The 27,181-nt window shown below is 54.1% G+C and overlaps 2 long non-coding RNA genes across 3 annotated transcripts; both read left to right on the top strand.

The window, feature by feature from the left end:
- Positions 1 to 4,521: 4,521 nt before the first annotated feature.
- On the top strand, positions 4,522 to 8,057 carry LOC118970829 (uncharacterized). Of its 2 annotated transcripts, none has more exons than XR_005058979.2 (3): positions 4,522 to 4,893; positions 5,285 to 5,379; positions 5,480 to 8,057. It is a non-coding gene; the product is annotated as an uncharacterized lncRNA (long non-coding RNA). The 2 variants fall into 2 exon arrangements; XR_012123208.1 differs by having other exon boundaries at positions 4,522 to 4,908.
- Positions 8,058 to 16,171: 8,114 nt separating this feature from the next.
- LOC118970782 (uncharacterized) lies at positions 16,172 to 26,272 on the top strand. Its single transcript, XR_005058888.2, has 4 exons — positions 16,172 to 16,336; positions 16,525 to 16,650; positions 24,567 to 24,661; positions 24,812 to 26,272. It is a non-coding gene; the product is annotated as an uncharacterized lncRNA (long non-coding RNA).
- Positions 26,273 to 27,181: the final 909 nt, after the last annotated feature.

Raw genomic sequence — 27,181 nt, 5'->3', positions numbered from 1 at the left:
CACAGAGGATGTCCTTTGTCACCTAATTCCCCAGGTAAGGTCCCCTTCAGGTCATTGTAGAGAGATACCTGGAGGTCAGACAGGCTGCTGGTGGCTGCCACTCTCCAAGTGCACCTCCTTCCAGGGGTCACCCGGCCACCCTTGGACCTGGGGACACATGGTGCTCAGGGAGGGGCCTCTCACAGCCACCTGCGGGCCCTGCCCAGCCCTGGGATCCTTTCTCCGGCCTGGGGAGCCCATGGCCAGTGGCTGGTAAAGGCTCTCACCTGCAGAGCTGTCCTTGACTAATGAAGCCACCTCCCCAGAGTGCCAGGAAGTTATGCCCGCCCCCAGGGCCGGGTCTACCAGTGCCCCAGAGCCTCCTCGCTGAGCCCACCCTCGCCTCCCTTCCTGCCCTGTCCCCTCCTGCCTCCCGCTGCTGCCCTCCCTTGCAGGCGCCTCCTGGGCCACCCCTTGATCGGTCATTTGCATAAGAATCCATCCCAGGCTCTTCTTTCAGAGAGCCAGACCAGCTCACGCAGGTGTGGGCCAGCAGGACAGCTGGAAGGCCAGCTGTGCTGAGCATGCTGGTGGCAGGTCCGAAGGCTCCCAGTGCCAGCTTCCTCCTAATAAGCCGGGGCTCATGGGAATAGCTGCCCGTGCAGATTCTGGACGTATGTTAACACATGAAGAGGTTGGAACAAACCCAGACCCTTGGAAAGCACCTTGAGATGTCGGTTGTTGTTTATTCTGCAATGTGCAGGTGGCCTTCTGTGAGCCAGGGCCAGACACCTGATGCCCAACCGCTCATCCATCCATCCCCCTGAGGACCTTCAGGGTCAAACGAGCCAAGTACCCACTTTTCATGTCAGGGGTGCATGCCTACATGCATGGGGGTGCTCACCCAGCGTCTGAATGGAGGCTCATCTCCAGGGAGAACATTTGAAGAACTCATGGAGCCTGACTGAGCTCACCTGGACCTAAGTACACAAGTACCCACAGCCTTTGCTCACCCAGAACTAAGTATGTGAGTATCCAGGCCTTTGTGAGCTGCTCGGAGTAGAGCAGTGATTACAAACCTGGCTGCATGTCAGAACCACCTAGGAGCTTATTGAAAATGCCAGCTCCCCTCCAACACCTCTCCTCCAGGGTGTCTCACTCCCTCCCGGGAACCTGCATCTTTGACAAGCACCGGCACGAGGGGGTCATAAAGCCTTCCTGGAGGAAAGGATGCCTAACATGGTTCTGGAACGTGCAGGAGGCAGTGGGGGAGAAGCGCATCCTGAGCAGAGGGGACAGCGGGAGCAGAGGGGTGGCTCCTGGCTCTGCCCCATGGGAGCAGACACCTGAAAGCATGTCCGTGCGGCCACAAGTGCAAGGCGAGGTGGCAGGTCTGGCGATGAGTTGGAACTGGTGGAAGCAGCTCAGGATGCCTGCGTCAGTCACGTCGCTGCTCCAGCCATACCCTGACGTTCTCGCTGCCCCTGTGGTACTCCTGAGCTGCTGTCTGTCTGTCTTCATGTCCCCTGTTTCTCCTCGTCACCCCAGGAGACAATGAATGAAGCCCTGCTCGTGGGACCAGGCCTCAAGAGTCGTCTCTATCAGGCCACTAGAACCTAACAATACCTCCTAGAAGCTTCCCTCCCCATCCTCCCTCATCCTGTTAGGACTGTCAGGGGCTCTTTGCTGGGTGAGGAGGAAGAAAGGTGGGGCAGCTTTCCTTCCAACACCACAGGATTTCCACCCCAACGTGGCCGTGCCCACCAGCATGCTGCACGGCAGCCCCAGGTCCTTCCTCCCCCAGGCCCACAGGAGGGACAAGCGCTGGCACCCTCCTCCAGCCACAGCGGCTGCTGCGGTCATTCGCGCAGTGATCCTTGGAGGAGGGGTTCGGGGAGTGCATCGGGTTGATACGTCACTAATTCCTCAGTATTTGCTGTTTGTTTGCTCGTGGCCAGCATAGGCTGGGAACTGGTGACAACAACGAACAGATCTGATTCCAGCCTTGGCAAAACTGAAAGAAAAACACAGGAAAAGACAAAACAAACAAAAAAAAGTGAATCCATAATTTGGATTATTTTTGTCACACATACCCTTTTAAAGTTAGTAATGTCTAAAGTAATTGGAATTGACCTGCATAACGGCGTGCTGTGGGCATGTAATGGGGTTATGTAAATAAAAACGCTGCAGCAGCCTTAGGAGACAAGAGGAGGGAAGGAGAGAGGGGACGCGAGAGCTCTTCCGCACCCTGGGACCAGGCTGCCCCACCCCACGGTCAGAGAGGAGGCAGACGTGCCAGCAGCAGAAGAACCCGCACAGTTTGCAGATCACTTCCCATCTGCCCGGCAGATTTAAGATTTCCTCCTAATCACAGTGCCTGCGGTGAAGGGACTGCTTTCCTCCGGAGAAGCTCTTCCGTGTGGAATGGCCCATCCTCCCCACAGCCCTGGTGGGGACAGGGAGTGTTTCTGTAAGTCGTCTTGCCTAAATGCACCAGAAAGAGGTGCGGAAGCACAACCGGAGGAAACGGACACTGTGTTATTCCGTTAACTGCCCTGAGCTCTGGCAAGATGCCATGAAATGTACAGGTTGTTTAAAAATCATTTTTATTATCCCAGACTGACAACAGGCATTTGCAATGCCCCTCTTCTGATTTTTTAAGCCTTCTGAGAGCAGATGATTTTGGAGGCTCGCTCTGAGGCCGTTGGCGGAGCCTGTGGCCCTCCAAGCCCGTCTGCACTGCACGCCAGGCAGAAAGTCGCCTCCTTGGGCCCGTCAGCTTGGCCCCAAAACACCTTCTTTACCATGTCATCAGCATCTTCAGGGCAAAGCCACAGGAAGGCAGTTTTGAGACCATTCTCTGCGGATTGATACTTCAAGACAAGAATTTAGTCTCAGAAGCCATGTGATCAGCTCTTTCTATAACTCATTTTCAAGAAAAAAATGCACCTTTTTGACCTCGATCTTATACATTTTTTCCAACTGTTCACTTCTTAATTTAAAAATTATTTTTTTAAATCACCTCTTATATGAGTATGTGCCTGTGTAATAAGGGATCTCAGTTGCTTTAGGAAAAAGTCAGGATATAAATTATCAATTGTATTACATTTTATTATATTACTATATTATGTATATCATACAATAACATAAATAATATTATATAATAAATGTAAATAATACATATTTATATAATCAGGATTTTATATTATATAATTTTATTAAAATATAATTCTATTATATATTGTTATATATTACATAAATATTTAAAATATATAAATATAAAATACATATCATATATAAATTGTCTTAATTTATCTTTTAATTAAATGTGGTATGTAGGTTCTCAGAAACCAGTTCTATCCAATCTTTACTGGGATATTCGCTCTCCAAAGGTATGTCTCAAGGTATCGGTAGCTTTCTGGAACCCTGCAGGCTTTCAGGCCGCGGCCCGGCTGCTCCAGGCTGGCCATGTCTTCCCTTCCCTGTAGGTTCAATCTGGGGCACCACAGGGCTTAAGAGGGTCAGCTTCCATGCTCTCCTCACCCTTTAGGGGGTCCACACATCCGAGCCCAGGCTCCCAGGCTGACACCAGGCTGACACCTGCCAGATACATGTAGGTACATGTGTGTGTGTGTGTGTGTGTGTGTGTGTGTGTGTGTGTGTGTGTGTGTGTGTGTAAAGCATGTACATATGCATTTATAAACTTCCAGAGACCAGTTTGGGGTCCCTAGGTGCTTCCTTCCTCTCTCTGGCCCCACCCCTCTCGGAACCCTCTCCACACCCCATTTCTGTAGTTCCAGGTGGTTAAGGTGAGGTGGGAACCACAGGGCCTAAAGAGTACACCCCACTGCCTTCAGGAATGCCAGCCCAGGATGGCCAGAACTTCCCAGCTTTTCAAGAGAAGCTGGAGATGTCCCATCTTGTGGGATATCTGCATTTTAAAATGTGGGAGCAAATTTTCTTTGAAAACTAATGTGTCCTGCAGGCCTCAGTCATGACCTCTGTCACGGAAGGGGGCCAGCTGGAGTTGGCAGACCCGAGGGTGGACCCCAGTCCTGCATGGCTCACAGAGCCGTGCCCATCGCAGCCTCTCCCCAGCAAGGGGACAGGGGCCAAAGCCCTCGTTTCCTCCCAGCACCACGTTCCAACTCCTCTACTCCACCCACCCCAAAAAAGATCCTGACTTACATTTTCTAACTGCCTCTCTGTGTAATTTATTAGAGCATTAACTAAATTATAAATATGTGTATTCAAACACGGTCCTGGCCAGTGAAATTTTAAGCAACTACCAGATTTCCAACTGTTTTCCATTGACCCATATATTAGAATAGCAGAAGCTATTGGTTTCACAGGGCTCTGGACAGCCCTGGGTCCAGCAGGGTGACACTGCAGTTGTGGAATTTCACTAGGCAACAGGCCCCAAACAGAAAATGTCAGCACTTCTGAGAAATAATACGCAGTGTTTCTGGTACACTCTTTCCCCACCCCTTTCTTCATCCCATTTCTGCTCTTTTATTTTTACCATTCTTTTTAAGTGTGTGCCTGAGTTTTTATGACTATCATTTCAGGAATACTTACCACCCTAAAATGCCCCTTTCTGACTCACCCCATCACCTAAAATCACCATGTGGCCCCTTCCCTGGAGCAAGGCTCTGCCCTGTTGAAATGCCCACCTTGAAACGGCAATGAATTCGTGTTCCATCACGGAGGTCTGGTGTTCTAGGAGCAATGCATGGGGCTATCAGGGTGACGTTCAACAGCCAGACAATCAGCCAACCCCAGAGGAAGGCCAGCCAACAGGGAGCAAGGCCCATGTGAAGGTCCTCAAGCTCAGAGAAGGAAATGGCCATGCAAAGGGATGCACGCCCAGGAGAAGCCGGTCTGCCACTGTACCCTTTCTGTGCCACGCAGAATGTAAGCATCTCTTAAGTGAGTAAAAATTGAGGGCCACCCTCCTTTGTACAGCTTTTTACCCCTCTTTCAGTGTCATGGAGCAGAATGGCCCCTTGGAGATCTGCACCCTCTTGTCTTCCTGTGTAAGACTGCAGACAGTTCCACCATCTCCGCCCTTCCCGGCGGCCCCTCTCAGAGCCCCTCTCTGTGGCCTGGTCATAGTCCGTACGGGCATCATGCCCTCGGGATTGAATGCACTGCCCTCTAGAAACCGGTCGGCCTGTTTCTTGAGTCTCCTTTGGGGGTTTGTCCTCCCACAGCTTCCCAGGGAGAGGTGTGCGGGAGGCAGACTTCCTGAGATCTTATGTGTATGGAAATGTCTCCGCTAACCTGTTACTCCCTCACCCTTCAGCAGTCGCTGACCTGGGTGTAGAGCTCTGGGATGAATCATTTTCCCTCAGAACTTTGAAGACTTTGCTCCATTATCTTCCACATCTGATGCTGCTGGTGAGAAACCTGCTGCCAGTCTGATATTTATTTCTTTGTATCTTTTTGCCCCTCTTTTCTCTTTGGGAAGGCCATCCCTCACTTCCCCTGTCCTTGTCAGCTTCTCTAGGCAGCGGAGGACAGACGAAGAGTAAACTGAGAAATGAGATGCAGGGAGCCAGTGGGAGGTCGGCAGCAGCCCCCACGGTGCCGGAGAAGGCCAAGGCGACGGTGTGCCTCACGGCGACCACCGAATATGACGGCGACCACTGAACGTGATGGAATGTGGCCGGCCTGCCCACCCACTCACAGTGACGTGGGGCCACAGTGGACACCCGACCAGGTGACAGAGCAGGAAATACATGCCCGGCAGGCAGTTCCCCTCCCGAGGAAGACAGATGGGGCCACCTGACCTGGTCACCTCCCCAAACTTACTGGTGAGGACAAGAGAGAAGCGGGCAGCAGGTCACCCCAGCGGTGTCCTTCGAGAGCAGAAGGGACTGTCCCCAGCAGTACTTTCAGAAACCAAATATTGGGTCTCTTGGATTGATCTGCTGTGGCTTTTCTCTATAATCCCTGTTTCTTTGGTTTTTTAATACTATTTTCTGGGTGATTTCTTCTACTTCCCACACGTGTGTTAAATATTTTCCTCTATTTTTTATCTCACAGCACTTTCTTGTCGGGACCCTCCTATTCTCATAGCCCTGTGTTCATGCTGCATGAGTGTGTTATCTTTTTCTTTAATTCATTGAAAATACAAGTGAATCTGGGTTTGGTTTGAGTTTTTCTTTTTTTCATATTGAAGTTTTCTGTCCTTGCTCTTTTGTTCTGTTCATTGTCTTTCATTGTGTTGGCGAGACCATCTGCAAAGCAGACCTGAAGACAGTTGGAAGCGAATGGGACTTCTTGGCAGAGGAGACTGTGGTGATTAGAATCAGAGGGACAGGGAGTGTTTCCAGCTGCCGCCAGATTCCAGGCTCAGCCATCTGCAGAGCCTGGCTGCTTCCTCCTCCGCAGGTCCCCCAGACCCACACGCATGACGGAGACGCCTGCTGGGGGAAGGACACCGGTCCACTGGCAGAGGCGACATGGGGGTCCAGGCCACCTCACTCAGCTTCGCTGGGCCCTCGGGTGCTGCAGGGCTCCAGCCCAGATGTGCCATCCCCATGTAAGAACAGACTGGCGGGGCGCACCCAGCTTCACGACCTGCTGGGTGGTAAGCAGAGGTGTGAGAGGGACCAGCGGCCCTGCACTCTTAAAATCCTCATGGGCCATGCTGATCGCGCCGACCCACCCACCTTCCAGAATGTGCCATTGTTCTGGTCACCACTAGCTGAAGCCGGGGGTGGGTAGGCTCCAAGTTTCCCCCTTGGTCTTCCCTTCGTGGTAAGGATCCGGCACAGGGTGACACTCTGCCAAACACATCCTTCCCAGTGACATAGTCAGGAAGTGGGCACGGTGTCCGGTGCAAAGCGCTGAGAACCAGCCATCTCCACTGTCTCCACGGGCTTGCCGCCTCCCTATCTGCAGGCTGGATGACCACACTAGTCAGGGCATCCCTTTCACGGGGACAGTCTTCCAAGTCAGCTCCATTAAAATTGTTGGCTCTGAGCCACGCATTTGTGCCAGGGATTATCCACAGCCCACATGCCACTTGGGATGGGGTTCCCTTGCCAGCCAGGCTGTGAGTGATCTCATCTCTAAACCCAATTCTTGGGCCTCTGCAAAGCAGAAGACAGATGCAAGAGGTGTATTGGTCATCACACCTGTGAAAAGTCAAGGGGCAAGGACAGCAGGAGGCGGGGAGCACCTTCAGACGCGGTGCAGACCGGCTCCTGGGAAGGGCAGCGGGCTCAGGGGAGAAGGGAAGGTCTGCCGTGCAGCTCTGAGCACGTCCCCACGCCCTCTTGGGAGCCCTTGTGCAGAGAACATTCCTAGCGGAGCCCCCCAGGCCAGGAACGGTGAGCCTGGGGCCTGCTGTTCGCCCTCACTGCCTGGGGGCACAGGCGGCCTCAGCTTGAAGGCAGGGCAGAGCCTGGAGGCTCCCCAGGCAGAGCTGGGCAAGCTGCAGGGTTTCTGGGAGGCAGATCCGGTGGCACACCTCCATGGCTGCCACGTCCGTCTCTGAATGCTCTTTTCTTCTGCGTTTTTTTTTTCCTGAGTGTTTTTCTTTGCTCTTCGCTTCACATCGCCAGCTTTCCTTAAATGACTGCTGGCAACTGCTGCCTGGGTGCTCACTTAGTGGAGCGGGTGGCTGAAGCTGCTTGGGGAAGGGGCCGGCAGCTGGCAGAGCTCACGCTGGCGGAGGAAGCCGGGGCGGGGCGTAACTCGGGACCTCGGGCACAGGGCTCACAGGAGGGGTCAGTAATGCCGGGCCACCAGCGCCCGGCTCTGGGGTACCCAGCAGGGCCGAGCCAACTTTAGGCCTGCCAGAACAACTCAGACTTCTTTAGAGCAGAACCCTTGCTTGGTCAGCTGGTTGTTTGGTGAATTTGCAGGGGAGGTGGGATTGTCTGGGTGGGGGAGCAGTGTTTAAATGCCAAGTAGTCTGGAGGGGAGGGAATCAGATGGTGATCTTCAACGTAAGCCCGTGACTCAGGTGCACAGCCTTCTCCCCCCTGGGCACTCCAGCCCCTGAGGACTGACGCCCCCTCCTCGGCTCTGCCCCCGTAAGTGCCCGTGTGACACTCTCCAATGCCCCCCACATGCACTGAAATCCCTCATCCTCTGAAGGATCCTCTCCCACTCTCTTTATTTTTGTGTTTATAACTGCCAGCAATCGCTTTACTATTGTTCAATGAGGCCGCAGGCTGGAAACAACCGAAGGCGTGCAGTCCACCCGCCATCTCCCCCTGCTTTAAACGTGGTTATCATGAGTCATCTCAAATCCCGTTTTGGAAATAAACAAGCCCTATAATTTATATTTCTATGGCTGCAGAAATCATTTATATTTTTATGTTCCTCTGGTGGTCGCTTTCTGGTTCTGGGCTCTTGGGCCTGCCCCTGGCCTCACGCCGACCCTGTCCCCATGGTCAGCAGTCCTCCTGACCCTGAAATGGGACCGGGACCCTCGGGCTCCCTGCCCCACAGAGTCCCGTCTGAAGGAACACTCGGGTGCTGAGGCATCACAGGAAGCCGCAGAAATGTTCTGTGCTGCGTCCCTCAGAATGACTCCGGAGAGAACAGGCATACTCTAGGAAAACTCCCTGAAACACTCGCTGGGCCTGCTCCCCCACAGTCCCAGCCTGAGGGTCTCCTGTCCCGCCTTCTGGCCGTGCAGCCCCCACCGTGCTCCTCCCTCTTGGGCACCACCCCACTCGGGTGTCAGCACCCCCACTGCTCACCACCGGCCATTCCATGAGGAATCAGACACCAAACCCACACCATCCCACTTGTCCCAGAAAGGCATCCTGGCTGGGGCACCTCGGAAACACCAGAGATGCCAGGGCCCTTCTGACTCCTCCAGGTCTCCAGCTGGAGGCTGCTAGTGAGGCCAAAAGTGACCGGTTTCCCGGGAAAGGGCTGTGACCACAGGGCTGGGAAAACATCCAGTGGCGGCCCCAACACCCACCCAGAGACAGGGCCTGGGAGAACAGCCCTAAGGGGCCAGGGACAACAACACTTGGCGCTGCTCCATGCCACCCACCTCCCATCATGGGCCCCACTGTCAAGGCAGGGGTAAGATTCACACACATAAAACGCTGAATGCATGAGATGTTTTATGCTTGCATTGAAAGGGGCTGCATCCTGATACTTCGCTGAATTCCCAAATTTGCATTTAACTGTATGATAATTCTGCAGTATACGATTCATTCCACCAGCCAGTAGGACTTGGTGAACATTCCAGCGGTGCCATGGCATCCATAATGAGCACATTCCGGAGGAAAGTCATTCCTAAAACCAATTCTGGCTGTGGCTGACCACCCCCTTCCCTCCTCACTGCCTCTTCACTCCACAACCAGCCCCAGGCCCAGCCCCAGGCCCAGCACTGCCCAGCCCTGCCCAGATGCAGCCCCAGCCCCAGCCCCAGCCCCAGACCCAGCCCAGCTGCAGCCCCAGCCCAGCCCCAGGCCCAGCCCCAGCCCTGCCCAGCCCCAGCCCAGATGCAGCCCCAGACCCAGACCCAGACCCACACCCGCCCAGCTGCAGCCCCAGCCCAGACCCAGACCCAGACCCAGCCCAGCTGCAGCCCCAGCCCAGACCCAGGCCCAGCCCCAGCCCTGCCCAGCCCCAGCCCAGATGCAGCCCCAGACCCAGACCCAGACCCATACCCAGCCCACACCCAGTCCAGCTACAGCCCCAACCCCAACCCAGCCCAGTTCTGCTCCAGCCCCAGCCCCAGACCCAACCCTAGGGTTTTGCTTTTTTCACAGAGAAAAATCTGTGCTATTGTGTGGGAGTGACTGAGGCACCTCTGAGGGGAAGGGATTTCTCAGCCCTAGGAAACACAGACGCCTGCCTTGGGCAGCCGTGTGCACACCCTGCCACCCTGTGCTTCCGGGGCAGGGAGTGCAAGGGTGGGGGACTCTTCAGTGTGAGGCACTGGCATGATCAGGCGCTCAGAGCCACTGGCAGAGCTGGGCATGGTGTCCTTGCCCAGGCCTTGCCTCGGCAGCAGCAAAGGAAAGCAACGGAGTGGCAGACCTAGCCTGGAGGTTCAGGTGGGCAGTGGGTGAGGCTCGCCCTGGGTGCCCCTGGCTGCTGCAGCTTCTGCAGCCCCCTGAGAGCCCGGAGCTCCCCGCATACCAGGCCTCTTGCTGAGTCTGACCCTGCCTGGCCTCTCCTGGCATGGCCCTGGACTATCGGCACCCCTTCCCCAGCATGGGGGCCTCACACAGCTGAAGGCTTGGAAGCAGGGGGAGCGTGATGTCTGTGTGGGGTAACCCCCAGCTGGGAAGGGTTCAGGGGGCAGGAGGGCAGATCTGGGTGGGGATCCCCAGCACCTGCCCTTGCCAGGGCTCAGTGGTGCTGACGGACCCATGGCCATGTGGATTGAGTTCTTTGGAGAAGGAAATGCTACATGTTTTCCACATATTGAGCAACACCCAGTCCTGATTCTCCAGCTAAGATTTCCACAGATGTTCTCTGGACTTGGCTGTGACGGGGTTGTAAAGGCAGCTGAAATGGAGCAAAGATATTCAGGGCACAGGGTAGGGAGCTGGTGACCCTGCAGGGAAAGTATCTGGAAGCAAATTATGAATCACAGTGAGGGGTGGGGGAGGAAGGGGGGGAAAAAGGAAGGGAGGGAGGAGGGAGGGAGAAGGAACAGAAAGGCTTGTGTTAGGGTGCAGTTACCATACCACAGGGAAGCAGCTCGGAGCAGCCTCCGCTAGTAAACTCTGGAAATGGGCAGGGGGCAGATGTCCTCCAACCAGAGCCCATTTTTCAGTCCCTACCACGAGGCCCTTTTTAAATATTCATATTTTATTCTAACAGGCTCTGTCGGTTCAATCCTTTCAAGAAGCCAAGGCCAAGAAGAAATTCCACGTATAAGAGAGCCACTGGGGGCTGCCACCCAAGACAAGGGAGGGCAGGAGGAGGTGGCGAGCCCGCTGCCCATCTGACTGGTGAAAGAAGGGGAAGGAAGGGCTCAGACCCCAGCACAGTTCCAAGGAAGCAGCAGCAGGTGGGCAACAGTCCTTGTGCCAAAGCCTCCTGTGGAGGGGTTTCCACGGCTCCCAGGAACAGAACCCCAGTGCTCCGGGTCTGCCTGGGAGCAGCCCGGGAAGTGCCACCCTGTGAGTGAGAACTCCCCATGGGAGGGAGCCCCCATCCCTACTGGGAGCCCTTACTCACTATTAGAAAGTACCTTGTTGAAGCAGTTGGCTATATTGATCAGCAGCCTTCAGGCCAGATCAGCAGCCCCAGGGCAGGCACTCTGTCTGTTGTGACCTCTGGCACCTAACACATAAAATAGGTACTCAAATATTTGTGGAAGGAAACAATGCATGGGGGGAAATCCTGGCTGCAGTTTGTGATATTGAATGGGGATTTTGAAGCTATGGATGTTTCACTGATCAAATTAGAATAATAAATATGCAAGTGATTTTCTTGAGTGATAGCTCCAAAAATCTTTTTCGGGGGTTATTAAAAATAAAATGGGCTTACACCCTCATGATGAACGTAGCCATAACCTACCCTGGTGCAGATGCTCTCAATTGCATTATTTTCAGCAGAGGGTCTGTGATGTGCAGAACTACACATGGTATTACTTTTATGCTTCCTCTGCTATCACGCCATGTGGCCTGTTTTCTGGCCAACAGTACAGAAGTCGTGCAGATGAAAGCTTATTTCAGACATCCAGGAATGCCCAACCCGAACTTGAGTGATGTCACACAAACAGAGCCCCCTTCACACCAGGGCAAAATATAAAGACACACTGGAGCAAAATCACTGGAAAAACCTGGAAGCATTGTAATCAGAAACGCCCTCTGAGAGTGCTTAACTTAAAGACTTGGGTTAGGGATTTGGCAAATAGGTTTCATTCTCCACTTAAGAAAAAACTCCAAATGCAGGTGTTACTAACTCTAAAAAGCTCAAACTTCTTCATAACACTTCAGTATATGAATTACTCCAGAGGGGACACAGAGCCCTTGAAATGCAAATGACGTGGGGGAGAACCGGATCACTAAGCAGAGAGAACAAGGGTAAGCTTGGAAGCAAATGGCTTTGATGACTTGCCTGGCTTTTAATTTCACAATGGGAGGCAGAGCAGAGGCGCCTTCCCTGACCTGGACCTGCGCCCCAGGCCTCCCTGTCCCTCTTGCTGCAGGTCAGCTGCGGGGACACCTCCCCAACGCTGCCTTGGAGGGCTCAGCAGCTACGTGCATGGTCACCTCCTTTCCCACCACGACTGGCAGCAGGCCTGGCTGATCACACATCACATTGGGTGACAGACAGGAGCCCTGCTGAGGCTCAGCCCTGCTACCCCTTCCCTGGAGGAAGCAAGTAAGCTCACTGAAGAGGCCTGCCGCAGGAGCTCCTATTTATCCCACCCTTCCCACCCCCAACCCCCTCCAGCAATGTTTGTGCCACCACTTAGTGTTCCCATGGGGAGACTGAGGCCCAGAAAGTCAAGTGTGAGGTCTGGAATCAGCAGGCAGGAGACAGGGACAAGGGACTCTTAGCCCTCCAGGAAGGGCTCCCAAGACAGGCATTTCTCTGGGCTGGCAAGGGGGCCGTTTCAGGCCCGCCCTTGGGAGGGGCTGCTTGAGAAAGTGGGTGGAGGGCAGAAACAGGGTGCTCAGGGCCCCCATCACAGCTTCATTCATTACCAGCAACCCCCCATCTCCCTGTGACATTAGAATTACAAGCAGAGAGGGGCCCAGGAGACCCCCGACAGGACAAAGGGTTATGGCGACTGCGTGCCTGCAAGCCCAGGCCCGGCACAGCTTGGGGCAGCCTGGGCCGAGCAGCACACATGGGCAGCGCCCGGGGCCCCCGGGGACAGCAACGGGGGAGGCCAGGCTGGGCCGGATGGCAGAGGAGGGACACAGGCAGCCCACTCAGCCCTGCAAACGGAAGCTTCTGCGCTCATGTGGTCCTTCTTGCCCCTGACCCAAGCCGGCTCCCCAGACTGGGAAAGAACACCCAGAAGAGGAGGAAAAGACCTCCCCTTCCGAATGCCGAGCTCGGAGAGCTAGCTTTGTATTTAAAGAAGAAAAATCTGGAATAACATGATATGCCTGTGGCCCACTTTTGAGTGGGAAGTTGTATTTATTCAACTGTTTCTTGTTATCTCCCTTCCCACCATGACGGGGCAAACCCGCTCTGCCGGACCCTCAGAGGCCTCAAGGGGAGGGCTGGGTGGGGCCCGGGCCTTGACGCTCCTGGGGGGGCCTTGACGCTCCTGGGGGGGCCTTGACGCTCCTGGGCAGCGCGTCTCACAGGCTGCCTCCCCTTCCCTCCCCCTCTTCCCCTCCCCTCTCTCTCTCAGCCCGCCCCGCCCCCACCCCGCAGCCCCCAGAAGGGTGTTTGCACCCTGGCTTCACCGTCCTGTTTAGACCTCAGCTACAGAGCTCGTCATGCCCGAACACTCGTGCGTGCCAGGACTTCCCCAGGATCCTCAGCATCTCGCCACAGCCTCCCGGCACACCCAGATCCCCTAGGTCAGCACTTTGCCGAAGATAAAATAAGCGTTTTCAGAAAGCCGGAGTGTTTCCCGGTGCGGGCCTCGCTGAAACATCCCACTGGGCGCGGGGGCTTGTGTTCAGAATGCTGGAGTCCGTGGAAGTCGCGGGAGGAAGGGCAGGCGGGGGCTTCTGGCTCCTGACCGCCGTGCCCATCCATTCCAGCTCCTCGGCCGCTGCCGCTCCCTCCATACCCTGGCCAGCCGGGAATGCTACGCTCCCGGGGCCCTCCAGCCAGGGACACAAGTGCCCCACACCTTTCTGAGGCAGGTCAGATGGACTCTCTGGTGCCAAAAATTGCTGTGTGATGTCACTTGTTCCTTGCACCTACATTGAGGACCTTGTTTGAGTCAGACCTGGAGAAGGTCCTCAGTACCCGGGACATGGCAGGGGGCCAGGCCAAGACCCCAGCCCCGCAGCTCCTCTCCAGACTGGGCTCCAGACCAGCATCTAGGTCAGTAAGCGAGGGCCTGTGATGGCAGCGTGCCCTGAGCCAGGAAGATGAGGTAGGCTCCCGTGGAGTCCAGAGGAATGGCATGGAATGTTCCAGAAGCTGGGTCAGACAGGGGAGCCAGGTCTCAGGGCCCTAAAGCCCGGCCTTTACTCTGAGTGAGAGGAGGAGCCCTGAGGCTCATGGGCAGCAGAAGCTCGGGGCCCAGCCCTCACAAGGGGTGTGGCTATGGACGTTCCAGTGCCGTGAAGTGACCATAACCATCTGACCTGGTCTCTAGTGGACAAAGTCTATCTTTTCAAATCCCAGAGTGAACACACTCAGGCCACTTTTACATGGCCAATGCATTTCTAATAAAAACATTTCTTTGAGCAGGTGTCATGGTGCTGGGGAAAAGCATAAGCTTGACCACCAAACAGGCCCACCAAACAGTCCAACATAATTACAGGTCAGGGGCTGACTGGCCAGGGTGAGCCCCAGTTCCTCAAGTGCAAAGAGGGATGGTAAAGCCAATGCCAGAGAGAGGGCTGAAATGAAGCAGGGGCTGGGCACCTCCTCAAGGCCCCTAAACGTCCCTCCCCTTCCTAGGCCAGGCCTTTAGCCACTCTGACTGTGCCCGGAGACCACCACAGCAAGACCAGCGAGAAGGAGCTCAGCCCACCAGCCAGGCAGCCCTCTATTCCCACAAGTCCACGTGGGCGGCACTGGAGGCAGCAGGGCTGTCCCCGCTCCTCCCCATGTGGGTACCTCAGCTCACTAGTGGACCTCCTGCACGTGGCCCGCACTGCCCTGGCGTCACTGAGAAGTAGGACAGAGCATCTCTGTCAGCTCCAGTTCAAAAGTCCTTGAGCACGTGGGGTGAGCTCGGGGGTCCAGGCTGGGGTCTCAGGCCAACACCCTGGGCCAGGCATCAGCTTTAGACCAATCCTAGTGGCCAGGGAGGGGAGGCCTAGGTGGCTGCAGCTACCATATTCGACAGTGCCAACAAACATTTCCCTCAGCGCAGAAGGTTCTGGACAGCGCAGGACGCCAGGGCCCTGGCGCCATCGTTCTGCCAGCAATCTCTGCTGAGCTTCCCGTGCATCACAACACTAGGCGTTTCCAAATGTTTTCTCTCAGGCTAGAGCCTGTCTTTACACCCTCTTATCAGGGCCTTTCACATAGCAAAAGTTTTTAATTTTGATGAGGTCCAGCTTATCAGTTTTTCCCTTTATGCTTTCTGATGCCAAATCTGAGAGTTCTTCACCTAAAGTCCCAAAGATTGCCTCCTCTGTGTTCTAAGCGGGTCACCATTCTGTGTCTTACATTTACGTGTGTGGTCCATTGTGAGTGAAATTTTGTGTAAGGTGTGAGGACGGGTCCATGTCCATTTTTTGTCTGTGATATCCAGTTGGTCTGCCACCGGTTAGGAAGGCTGCTGTCACTCCCTTGTCAAGAGCAGCTGGCGCATCTGTGTTAAAGCTTGTCATTAGCTCACAAAGCTGCTGGGCGTACTGAGTGTGGACACTTGGCTCAGGGCCCACTAACAATGGGCACACCTTAGTGTGATTGCAGAAGAAAAGGTCAAGTCCCCCATAGGCCTGGGGGTGCCCTCAGCAGCCCAAAAGCCATTTCTTCTGCCATTCAGCCCCACCATGTCCTGCAGGGACACACACAAGCCCTGGATGATCCCCCAGGGCTGGGCTAAAGCTCCACCCACATGAGAGTGCCCGGGCGTCATCACCCCTTTACACAGGACCCGCTGCTGGTCTGGTGGCGGAGGCACAGGGGAGGGGAGGGGACGTTCATGACTTCCTCCTGGGGCAGGGGTCGCACAGGTGTGGGCTTCCCACCATGAGCTCTAATGTCAACCAGCTCTGGGGCTCTTGACCCCTCTCCATGGAGCCCACATCAGTAGGTCCCCAAAGAGCCCCTCCCAGCATCTGTCTCTGGAGCAGCCTTGGCGCCCCCACTTTTAACACAGGACCCCTTCTGCTGCAACGGAGGCATTTCCTCTTTGGGCTGCACAAAGGCACAGATGAACAACAGCTGGGAAGCATCTCTGTGAGGGCTCAGAGCGCCGCACCCCCGCCTCTGCCCGGCTCATCGGCCTGCCAAGCACAGAAGGTTCTCTCCCCAGCAGCCCATCCTGCTGTCCAGCTGAGCCCTTTCACCCGCCTCTTCTTGTCACGAGGAGATAGGCAGGCGGCCCTTTGCGGGTGGGGTCAGCTCAGCCCCTGTGTAGCGTACCTGCTACGTCCCCGGCAGTCTGCTCTGTGCTGCGGCCACAGAGTGACAGTACCATGGGGCATCTCCCCTCCCCAGGCCATGGAGCAAGGCCTGCCCCGCATGTAGTGGGTACAGGATGCAAATGCCACAGGACCTGGGGGCAGGGAAGCCCAGGGATGCTGGCTGAAAGGTGGGGGCTCCATTTGTTCTCTGCCAGAGGGAAGGAGGCCCATCAGACTGGGAGAAGGGAAGGAAGAGGCGGGGGCTGGGGGGTGGCCACAGCAGGGCATCTTCCGGGGAGGGAGGTTCATCTGTGCAACTTGAGGGGCCCAGCCCTGCCCCAGCTTCCCAACCCTTTGACGTGGGCCTTGCTTGCAGCACTGGGTCCTCGTCCCCAGCAGAACTCTGCAAGGCGTGACTGTCGCACCAGGGTGTTACTGGACTCAAGGACATAGCGGGGAAGGCGCCGGGCAAGTACATCACAGTCACTGGAAACGCTTTACGGTAAGTGAAACAGGGACAGATTGTACATATACTTCACGGATGAGGTTCCACCAGCCCACGGAGCCCACCTCCTGACATCGGGCTGCCCCGTCTCCATCCCCCCGACCCCGGGCTCAGCAAGGGAAAGGGTGAGCATTCCAGGCTTTACCAAGAAGCTGGAAATGTGCACCTTGGAGAGGCCACCTATGCAGTCACCAGGAAAAGACCACAGACACCAGCAGACCTGGTAGCTCTGAGGCATGGGGGGCAAGGAGCCAGGCAGGGCCTTGCAGAGTCCAAGGTCAGAGCAGCAGCCGCAGATTCTGGCCCCACGGGATGCTGGGGTCAGATGGGAGGATCCCGGCAGACATCTCGCAGAGCCTCCCCCACTGTACCTGGAGTGAGTCCAGCCAGCGTGGGACGCCCCCCCATTCTGATGTCTGATGCTGGTCAGGTAGTGGCTGCTCTGAGATCCTCAGTGGCAGCAAATATAACCCAGCCAGGTCCCTGTCCTTTGCAAACTCTATCCCAAGTTAGTAGGGCTCCCCCTGCAAATCTCAGAAACCCCAGTTCCAGTGGAGTAAAGACACCTCACAGGAGTCCGAGCTCTCTCCCCACCATCTGGCTCTACTTGGCACTGACTGCCAGGGGCCCTCGGCTCATAGTCTCCTCCGCTAGGTGCCAGAGGTCTTCTCTCAACCCCACATGTCAATCCCAAGGAAGACCCAGATGAGCCCTGCTCAGGGCACGCCCTGTGACCAGGAGGCCAGGACACCCCGTTGGCCCGGCTTGGCTGGGGAGTAAGCAGGGGAGTCATGATTAGCAGGTACCCAGGGTCCCATGGAGAGTAGGCCTATAAGGGAGGGAAGCAAGCAGCCAGAACTCATCTCCGCACAGAATCTTAGAGATCTTTGAAATCACCAGGCATTCCCACAGACATTACCTCATTTGGTTCTCACCGCAACCCCTCAAGGGAGCGGGGTGGGACTGATGGCTGCCAGGGAGGCTGGGCAGCCACACCAGTGCACCCAGAGAGGCAGGGGCATGACCCAGAGTGGCACCCTTTCTCCGTGACACTGTCAAACTGCTCTCCTGGGGCAGATGCTCAGTGCCCTGCCCATACCCTGGGCATTCCCCTCCTCGCTTCCCACCACAACTCCCTGGCTCGGGGCCTCAGGGCTCTCTGGACACAAGAACATGCTGCCGCCCCACCACCCACAGCAGACAAAAGTGCTGGGGCCTCTGACCCAGGGGCAGCCCCAGATCAGTGAGTGTCTGGAGATGAAGAACGCATGTAGCCCTCCCTCACCCCAGGGAGGAACCCCTCTGGGCACATTCTACACAGACTCCAGGAGGTCCGGCGGCCCTCGATGGGGACTGGGGCGTCCGTCCACACACCTGTCTCACTGTCCCACTGCCCTCCTGGTCCCCCTAGACCACCTCCCAAACAGCACCTTGCAGCCCAATTCAGCAGATGCTCTGTACAGCCTAGCAAACTGTCACTAAGGCAGATGTAAATACATTCCATACAATGACTAAATCGTATACCAATATTGTCCAACCCAGAAGGCAAATAATTCACTGTCTCCATGCCTCCCTGCCCACACCCTCAGAGACGGTCCCTGCTAACTGGTCACAGCCCCTTTCTGAGGCTGTGCCCAAGCCCAGGAAGGGGGAGCCTCGTGATCACTTAGTCATGTCTGTCACCGGCAGAATAAATGGGGGGTGCGGCAAGCGCCTTGTTGCTGTTTGCCATCCCTGCTCCAGCCCATTGGCTTGCAGAGCCCATAAAGCCATTCGGCAAACATCACTGCATAATGTCACCAGTTCCCAATATAGCTAATTTTCCTTCCCTCCATTGCCAGCCTTGCTAAGAGTCAGGTGTGCATAAGTACTGGCTGGAAAATGCCAAGTCCCTGGCTCATCTAGTCATTCAACAAAGGAAATGGAGATGCCAAATACAGAGAACAGTTAGTGGGAAACCTGGCCCACCTGGTGAGTGGTACTGCTAAAAATAGGCATGACTCACGCTTGGCCGGGAGAGCCGAACCGCAGCCCCAGCAAGCCCTCCCCCGCCTCAGCGCCGCCAGCGCATCCAGGGCGCAGAGCCTTGTGCGCTGTACGTACAGCTCGGTGTGTGCCAAGCACGCAGCCACACAGTCCCCAGCCCCCACAGTCCCCAAGAGCCATGTGGCTCTGGGAGGGTGTCAGGGCTCTGCTCCTCATGTCACACGGGGCGCATCCAGGACCATCTGGCCAGGCTCTGAGCCCACGCAGAGTCCCTGCATAAACATGACCCGTCACTTAGGAAAACAGAGTTACATTTTCCATAGTGATGAAATAAATCTCTAGGGAGAATTTACAAAAATGTACACTCTGCTAAGAACAAGGTGGTGATGGCCGTTTAGCTGGAACAGGAAGCCCGGGGTCTTTGCACAGCATAATGGAAAGAGAAAAGTGAATAAATAAGAAAAACAACCAGAGTGAGGAAAGGGAGTCCAGCTAGGTGCACATTCAAAGTGAGCAATGTTCACAGTTACAGGCAGTCAACAGTCCAGGGCCTACACACGGCTGGGTGCCGGGACTGTGTCCAGGCCAGGTGTGCTCGGAGCTCGAGAGAGTTGTCCCAGGGATGCTCTGTCATCGGTCATAGTTAGCCCAGTGTCTCCTCTGATGCATCGGAAAGGACAGCCATTGTCATTTTTCCAGTTCTCTTATCATCTCTAGGAGAAACGAGTTCCGATGTCCAGAGCAGGCAGGGCAAAGGTCCCTCTCTCTTCTAGAGGGCAGAGGTGGGGAAGGCCCTGTGATGGGGGACAGTGCCCCCAGGAACAAGGATGGCAGTAGCAAGACTAGATGGGTGGCCAGCAGCTTTGGGTCTTAACCCCAGCACCCCTCGGGCTCTGGCAGATCTGTAACCTCACCTCTGAACGCCTTCCACCTTAGATTGTTGTTGGGAGATTAAGGGCCAGAAAGGATGTCAAGCACAAGTTAGAGGGCTCGGCTCCAAACAAGAGCTTAACAAGCAATGGTTGTGATCTTCACTGGTACCTTTCTGTGTGCAGGAAAGAACTTGATCATGAAATCTGAGCAGGGTTGAGGAATTTCACTATGTGTTCTCAGAGAAGGACAGGAACACATCTGTTTTATCCAAATACGGTCCCATGCCTGGCCCATAGCAGGCTCTAACAGGATTGGGTGGGTGGATAGATGGATGGGTGGGTAGGTGGATGGATGGATGGATGGGTGGGTGGATGGATGGATGGATGGGTGGATGGATGGGTGGACGGATGGAAGGATGGATTCAGATGAATGGGTGGGTAAATGGCTAGGTGGATATGTAGAAGGATATGGATGAATAGATGGATAGGTGGATGAGTGGTGAGGAGGTGGATGGATGAATGGGTCTGGATGGGTGGATGGTGGGTGGGTAGGTATGGATGGGTGGGTGGGAGGATGTGGGTGGACGAGTGGGTGGCTGCCCATCCTCACAGTCACAGGCTTGAAACCTCAGAGCCGCTGTCGCTTCTCTTATTCCCCCCACCCAATCAGTCAGCCGATGAGGAAGGGCACTGTAGTCTCCACACACACCCCAGGCTTTGTGACTTCACCTATGTTCAGTTCCTGCTGTTTGCCTGAAACCATCCTGTTTCAGTCAGGGAAATAAACGCTGGCTGCTCCAACAGATATACCTCGAGTCACAGTGGCCAACATGTCAGAACCTTGTCTCACCACATTGGTTATCTACTGCTGTGTGCAAACCACTCCAAGATTTAGTGGCTCAAAAGAGCAACCACTCTATCACTGCTAGTGACTCAGAGGGCTGACTGGGTTCAGCTGGAAGGCTCTTCTGCTCTGCATGATTTTGGCTGGCAGGCAGTCATCTAGGGCCTTGATTGGGCTGGAATGTCCAGCGTGGTTGACTAAGATGTTTAGCCCCTTCGGAGGGCTGGCGGGAGCCTGGACTCAGCCGGGAAACCGAGGTCGCTGAGCACTGTTCCCTCTCCATGTGGTCCTGGGGCTTCTCCCTCTCTACTTGGCAAGTGCAGCGTGGTAGCTGGGCTTCTGATGCGGCATTGTTAGGGCTCCCCAAGTGGGAAAGCACCGGCTGCCAGGCCTCCTTAGGGCCTGGATCTGTAACTGGCACGGCATCCCTTCTACCACATTCAGTTGATTCAAAAGAGTCTGGGGTCAGCCCAGATTCAACACGGGAGTCGCACTGGGACATCACTGTGGACTGACTCTCTAATCCGCAGATGATGGTATCTGGCAGTGGAGCCTCTCAAAGGCAGAGCCCTCATGTGTGGAGTTGGCACCCTTGTAAAAGGGACCCTAGAGAGCACCCCCAGCCGTTCCACCATGTGAGGACAACCAGCCAGCTATGAACCAGGAAGCTCTCCCCAAACACGAAATCTGTCAGCATCCTGATCTCGGCCTTCCCAGCTTTCAGAATTGTGAGATGTGAATGTCTGTTGTGCATAAGGCACCCCAGTCTGTGGTGTGCTGCTGTAGCTGCCCGAGAAAACCAGCGCAGGTGTGGACATTAGGAAGCGCGGCTCTGAAGGTGAGCCAGCGCAGCCCTCAACTGATCAGTGGCTCCCCCCTGTCCTGCAGTGACATCCTCTGCCGTCTGCGGTCCGCAAAGTGACCATGGCAGAAGAAAAGAGAGAGAGAGAGAGAGAGAGAGAGAGAGAGAGTGCTGGCGGAAGTGCAATGGCTTTTAAATGTCTCTTTGAAAGTGAAACATCCATTCCACTCAATTTCATTGGCCAGAACTGATCCTATGACCCCCAGCCTGAATGCAAGGGAGTTTGGAAATGTAGGGGCTGTGGTCACTCTTGGACTGGCCGTTGGAGTCGGTGCCCATTGTCCATCTCCTTTAGTGCATGGTGCTCCGTGTTGGTGGGCACAGGCAGAGGCTCCCGCTCACTGCCGCTGGACGTACAGACAGGGCAGCCTCTGCCGGAGGGCAGCGTGGCGCGCCCAGCATCTAGCTCACTCCTGCCTGGGTGTGGAGAACACGCCATGCATGGCCCCCCTGGCGCTGAGAGCCCGTGGGTATCCTGAGCCACGGGAGGCAAGGGCTGAGGATCCTTGCAACACCAACTCCGGTCTCCTTTCCAGAGCATTTTGTGGTGTTGGCCAGGATGGAGAGGAATTCATTCCTCTCAAGGGTGGAGGCTGCTGTGTGACCCTGTGGTTCCCACCTAGCTGAGCAGGAGAACACACAGTATCGTTGTGGGAGGCAGAACTGGCCACATCGGGCAAGTTGATTTGTGTAGCCTTTCCACAACGCCCTGCCCGATTCAGGGCACCCTGCGAGCGCCACGGCGGGAAAGCCGAAGGGAAACCTGAGAACAACAAAACCACTTGACCTACAAGTGAAGGGGGAAGGGGCTGAGATCAGCTCCCCCAGAAGAACAGGAAACGGGTCAGCATCAAAGGCCTGCGAGCAGCAGCCACAAGTGTGGACACAGATGCCAAAACGGATCTGGCATGGAGTACGGACTCCACCACTCACTAGCTGTGGGGCGCCAGTGACGTCGCTTACACTCTCTGAGGGTCACTGTCTGCATCTGTAAGGTGGCCAAAATCACTGTACCTCCCTCACAGTGGTTTTGTGACCTTTAAATTAGATCACGTGCCTGCCAGGCTTGGGAAGCAGCCGGTAAATGTGGGTGTTGGAATAATGTGCCGATTTCTACAAGTTATTAGGCTGATTGAGGAGGGGAAATACTTAAAAGCCGTCAATGACGCCAACAGATCCTCAGAGCGGCGGGGCACCCCCCCCCCGGGCCAGCCCGTCTAGGTCTCCAGTGGGATCCTACCTCACACCGCACCCCCTCCTTGATGAAGGACCTACAGTAGGAAAGGGTAGGCTTCTGCTGGACGAACTTGAGCGAATGTAGGCAGACTGTGGGTGCGCTGAAATCCAAGCAGGCACCAAAGAAGCGGGGACTCAGGCTGGGCAAGAACCAGGCAGCTTTTGGGGAAGGGAGAACCGCCAAGGCCGTTCTATGCGCTGTGAGTTTCAGATTCACACGAAAGGCAGCCTGGGTTCCAGGGTGAAAAGTGGCCAGGATGGTTAAAGCGCAGTTCAGGAAAGGAGCTGCTAGGAGGGGGAGGGCCTAGTGAGCGAGGAAGGGGCAGTCTTTCTGGCCATCTGCTTAGCACAAGCCGATCGGTGTTGCCTGAAATGAGGTGCACGTGCCGTCAGAGTACAAGGGATGGTCTCTGAGGTCTTAGGCACAAGCATGTTTTATTTTGTGTTAGAAAAACACCTGATTAGTACACCAAACTCTTGGTTTGGTGGGGATTACTACTTAGGAAACTTACAAATAAGGTTTTATTTTAAAAGAATCCATGTTAAAAGTTTTAAGCAAATAGAGGTGGCACATGGATACAGCAAGTCGCAAAGGGGCTTGTGCATTAAAGCAGCCTCAGGAATGTGGCCTTAAAGGGATGGTGGTACAGTGTTCATTATAATACAAGTGTCCTAATGAATCCAGACCCCTAGATCCAAATGTTTTCAGGGACAAGACAGGAAAGCAAAGTGAGTAGAGTGGGCCAGGTGTGGACAATAGGGAGCGCTGGGGGCTGCGGCAAACCAGACGGGCATCTCCACCTGGCTCAGCTCCATTCAACTGCTATGGAGAAATGCCAGCCCAGTGTTGTCAGGTCTCATGTTTCCAGAGATAAGTTGTATATTTTAGATCTTCAGGAGAATTTTTCAGTTTTTTAATGTGACTCACTAACTCAAAAGTTGTAAAACAGTGGGTGAATATGGATAAAATGAGAGTTCCTGTGGCCAGAATTCTCACCTGGCCCTGGCTGACTAGCTTACTGCACACCTGTGGGCAATACATGGCTGTTGACTCTATAAAAAGAGCTCCGCCCAGTGCTCTGGGGGCGACATGGTGGCAGGGCTGCAAGGCTGCAGAAGAGCAGAGCAGAGGCTGGAGTGGTGGCAGCGACGAGGACAGAGGCCCAGAGAATGGCTGTGCGGGCAGAGGGGCCCAGAGGCAGAGACCGGCCTGCTGCATGCAGACTCGCTCTGAGTGAATGGGATTCTATGAGTGACCTGCCACCTGCAAATAAAGTTGGGTATAACCCTTTCACCCCAAGCACATTCTGCTGTCAATTTTCTTTGGTCACACTGAATCCATAGTGAACTTGCCTGGGGCTGAACCCATTGGCAAGACAGTGAGCCACGCAGCATGTCACAGACTGAAGCCTGCCCATGGGCATGCAACCTCTGGCTCCACCAAGATGGATGACAGACACCCCCACACCCACACAAATGCTGCAGACGGAGGGGTTACCCCACTCCTGTTTCCTTAGCAGAGAGAAAGGAAGGGCTATGTAACCATGCTCCAGGGAGAAATGGCTGTGCCAGAAGCTCACCTCCCTCTCCCCCATGAAAGATGAACATTTTACTAAAGGAGGGTATTTCTTATATTACTAACATAATAATATAAGTTAATACAAAAATATAATATTAATAATGTAAGTAAAAGTATAATATTTTCCATGAAAATGTTCAAACATACAGCAAAGTGGGAAGAATCTTATAGTGAATATCCAAGAACCTCACCACCCAGATTCTGCCGTATTGATTCACCGTATCTGCTGTATCACGTGTCGCTCCATCCCTCCATCCCTCCACCCACCCGTCCACATAGACTCCTATGGAGATTTCTGGTAAATTAGCAGGGGTGTAGCTTTGGAAGGTGTCCTGGTCATTTGCCTGTTTTCTTTCAGATTCATAGGCTGGCTTCCCCTGCCTCTGTTCTGTACGAGGGGAAAACAGAAATCCCAGGCCGCATCGTCTTTTAGCTTCTGGAGGGTTAAACAAGGGCAGAGAGTGGCAGAGGGACACAGGCAGGGGAGGAGTCAAGTCATTTCTACTCTCTCTCTCTCTCTCTCTCTCTGCCTAGGTGGTCCCCAACTTGATGACAAGGGACCTGCCAAATCCATCCCTCCAGGTCCCAGCTCCACCTGACATGCCTGAAAGGGCCCCAGCATCCACCAGGTAGCCTGCCATCCTGGGCACCAGCAAGACCCCCTCCTCCTTCCTCTGTCCCTCTAGGCCCACATGGGGAGAGTGACTTCCTGCTCTCGCTCGTGCCCTGATTCTCTGAGCGCCCTGTATTTAGCCTCTCACCTCCTCCCACACCTGCAGAAACACTTCCCTGCCGTGCATCCTCCATTTGAAACAACCAGCATGGATTCTGCTGTCCTGGTCAGACCCTGGCTGAAACAAGAGGTCAGCAAGTCTGTGACTCCCCGTCTCCAGGGAGGCAGAGACCATGACATGGGTAGACGTACAAGGTGCGTGCTGTGGACAGCACGTGTGAAAGGAGGAGAGGGAGCAGGCGCCGGAGGAGAGAGCCTGATGCCAGGGAGTGGGTGGGGGCGGAAGGAGCCGCAGACTGTGGCGGCGCGCTGGGGGTGCCTGGCCGGCTGTAGGGGGCCCTGCCCCAGGCGTGGCCAGGCCCTCACGGCCCCTGGGCCCAGAGCCAGTCTGCGGCTGCCAGCAAGGGGCAGCCGGGCCACACACAGGAAAGGGCCCTGCAGCGCGTTCCCACTAGAAGGAGATCCAGGTGGCCCCCCTCCAAGCTACAGCAGCGAGCGGCTCTTCTGCAAAGACTATCCCAACTACATCTTGATTGTGTCCTGAAGGAACGCTGCCTGCGTTGAAAGCAAACAATGGGGGCTTTGTCCCGAGAGACCGGTGTCCGCGGTTCCCAGACCAAACTCTCTTCTCCATGGACACTTTTACATAGATGATTAATCACATGAGTCACAGCGGATGGGATGCTTGGGGGTTAGGGCCCAGCTGGGATGAGTTAAATGATCTACAGAATGCAGGGAAATATTTTAAGAGATAAATCTCATCCAGTTGTCAATTGGAACATGGGAAACTATGCTCTAAAATTGATGTCAGCCAGATCTAGCTGCTGGGCCAAAAACCTCCTGCTCAGATGTAGGAAACCCACTCTTTTTAATCACATATAATTTACATCCAACAACATGCACTCATTTTAAATGTCTCTGTCAATGATTTTTGATAAATGTGTTCACCTACATATATTAAGTAGGCATTTTGATGTGTTTCAACAAATGCACACAGCCATGTAGCCCCCACCTCAATGAAATATAGGACATATCCATCACCCGTAAAAAGGCCTCTATGTCCCTTCCCAGTCAACTCATACCCTGAGCTCCAGACGACTTACCTAAACTAATAGATTTGTCTGCTACGGAATTTCACATAAATGGATCCACGTTCTCTGTGCTCTTGTGCATGTCTTCCTTTACTCAGCATCGTGTCCGTGAGTCACTCAGGTCGCTGTGTCCCATAAGTTTCCCACTTTATACTGAGGGGTAGTTTGTTTTCTGTTGCCCAGATGACCTCATTTTGTTTATCCATTCACCTGTTCACAGATATTCTGTGATTTTCAGTTGTGGCCATGAACATTTGCATGCCATGTTCATTTCTCTTTTAACCCATTCCTTTTTTAACTTTTTACTTTGAGATCATTTTAGCTTCTCATGTAGTTGTAAGAAAAATACAGATTCTAGACCCTGAATGCCCTTTACTTGGTTTCCAACTGTTATCAATCAACCTTGATACAATTCACTGAGCTTACTCAGATTTACCTGTTTTATATGCACTGGTGTGTGTGTGTGTGTGTGTGTGTGTGTGTGTGTGTGTGTTTAGTTCTATGCAGTTTTATCACAGGTACAGATTCCTCCTCACCACCACAGTGAGGATGCAAATACACAAAAGCTTGTATATATACACAGCCACCTCCCTCTCCCTGCCCCTTAATCCCTCCCAACCACTTATCTGTTGTCCACCTCTATAAATCTGTCCCTGCAAGAATGCTATTTAAATGGAATCCTGTTTGTAACCTTTGAAGACTTTTTTCATGCAGCATAATTGCCTTGAGATCCATCCAAGTTACTGCATGTACCAACAGTTTGTTCCTTTTTACTACTGAGAAGTAATTCAAAATATCAATTTGTTTAACCTTTTGCACATTGAAAGACATTGCGTTGTTCCCAGGTTAGGGCTAATACACCTAAAGTGTCTATGAACATTTGTATACAGATTTCTGTGTGAATGTAAGTTTTCAAATTTCTGGAATAGACACCCCATAGTGCAAATAGCAGGGCTGCTCGCAAGGGTATGTTTAGTTTTGTAGGGAACCACCCTATTCTTTTCCAGAGGGACTGTACCATCCGACATTTTTACCAACAAGTTTGGTGATCTAGTTTCTCCTCATCCATACCAGCATTTGGCATTACCACTCTTTTTTGTTTTAGCCATTCTTACAGGAGAATAATGGTATCTCATTGCGGTTTTTGTTTCCATTTGCCTCATGACTAATGATGGTGCACATCGTTCATGTGCTCATTTACCATCTGTGTGTCCTCTCTGGTGAAATGTCTGCTCACATCTTTAGCCCATTTCCTAACTGGATTGTTTGGGGTTTTTCTCACTTGGAATTGTTTGGGTTTGAAGGGTTCTATATACATTCTAGAT

Source organism: Manis javanica, chromosome 12 (assembly GCF_040802235.1).
Source record: "Manis javanica isolate MJ-LG chromosome 12, MJ_LKY, whole genome shotgun sequence".
In the NCBI taxonomy this organism is placed as follows: domain Eukaryota; kingdom Metazoa; phylum Chordata; class Mammalia; order Pholidota; family Manidae; genus Manis; species Manis javanica.
Note: the sequence above shows the minus strand (reverse complement) of the source record. Positions and strands in the feature narration are given on the sequence as shown.